Raw genomic sequence first — 1,126 nt, 5'->3', positions numbered from 1 at the left:
GAGAGCAAACAGACAACCTACAGAGTGGGAGAAAATATTTGCATGCTACACATCCAATAAAGGGCTGAAAACTAGAATCTATATAAAACTCAGGATAATCAGCAAGAAAAAGTCAAACAACCCCATCAAAAAGTGGGCAAAGGACATGAACAGAAACTTTTCAGAAGAAGACTAATGGCTAACAAACATATGAAAAAATCCTCAACATCTCTAATCATCAGGGAAATGAAAATCAAAACCACATGAGATATTTCTTAATTCCAGTGAGAATGGCCTTTATCTAAAAATCCCAAAATAATAAATGTTGGCATGGATGCGGAGACATAGGAACACTCATACACTGCTGGTGGGACTGCAAACTAGTACAAACTCTGTGGAAAGTAATATGGAGATACTTCAAAGAGCTACAAGCAGAACTACCATTTGACCCAGCAATCCCATTACTGGGCATCTATCCAAAGGAAAAAAAGACATTCTATAAAAAAGACATCTGCACTAGAATGTTTATAGCAGCACAATTCACAATTGCAAAGATGTGCAGACAACCCAAGTGCCCATCAATACATGAGTGGATTAATAAAATGTGGTATATGTATACCATGGAGTTCTACTCAGCCACAAAAAACTATGGTGATCTAATACCTCTTGTATATCCTGGATAGATCTGGAACCCATTCTACTAAGTGAAGTATTGCAAGAATGGAAAAACAAGCACCACGTGTACTCACCATCAAATTGGTATTAACTGATAATACTTATGCGTGCATTGAGTAGTAACATTAATTGGGTGTCAAGCAGGTGCAAGGGGGAGAGGGGATGGGTATATTCACACCTAATGGGTGCAGGGCGCACTGTCTGGGGGATGGACACGCTTGAAGCTGACTTGGATGCGGCAAAGGCAATATATGTAACCTAAACATTTGTACCCCATAATATGCTGAAACAAAAAAAAAGAAAATTCCATGTCTTTGTGTAGAGTTGAGCGTTTCTATTGGAGTTAATTCCTAATTTTATTCCACTGGAGTCTGAGAAGACAAATGGTATAATTTCTATCTTTTTAAATTTGTTGAGGCATGTTTTGTTTCCTAGGATGTGATCAATCTTAGAGAATGTTCCATGAGCTGAT

Source organism: Propithecus coquereli, unplaced genomic scaffold (genome assembly GCF_000956105.1).
Source record: "Propithecus coquereli isolate 6110/MARCELLA unplaced genomic scaffold, Pcoq_1.0 Scaffold222, whole genome shotgun sequence".
In the NCBI taxonomy this organism is placed as follows: Eukaryota; Metazoa; Chordata; class Mammalia; order Primates; family Indriidae; genus Propithecus; species Propithecus coquereli.
The sequence above is the reverse complement of the archived record's forward strand: the minus strand, read 5'-3'. Positions refer to the sequence as shown.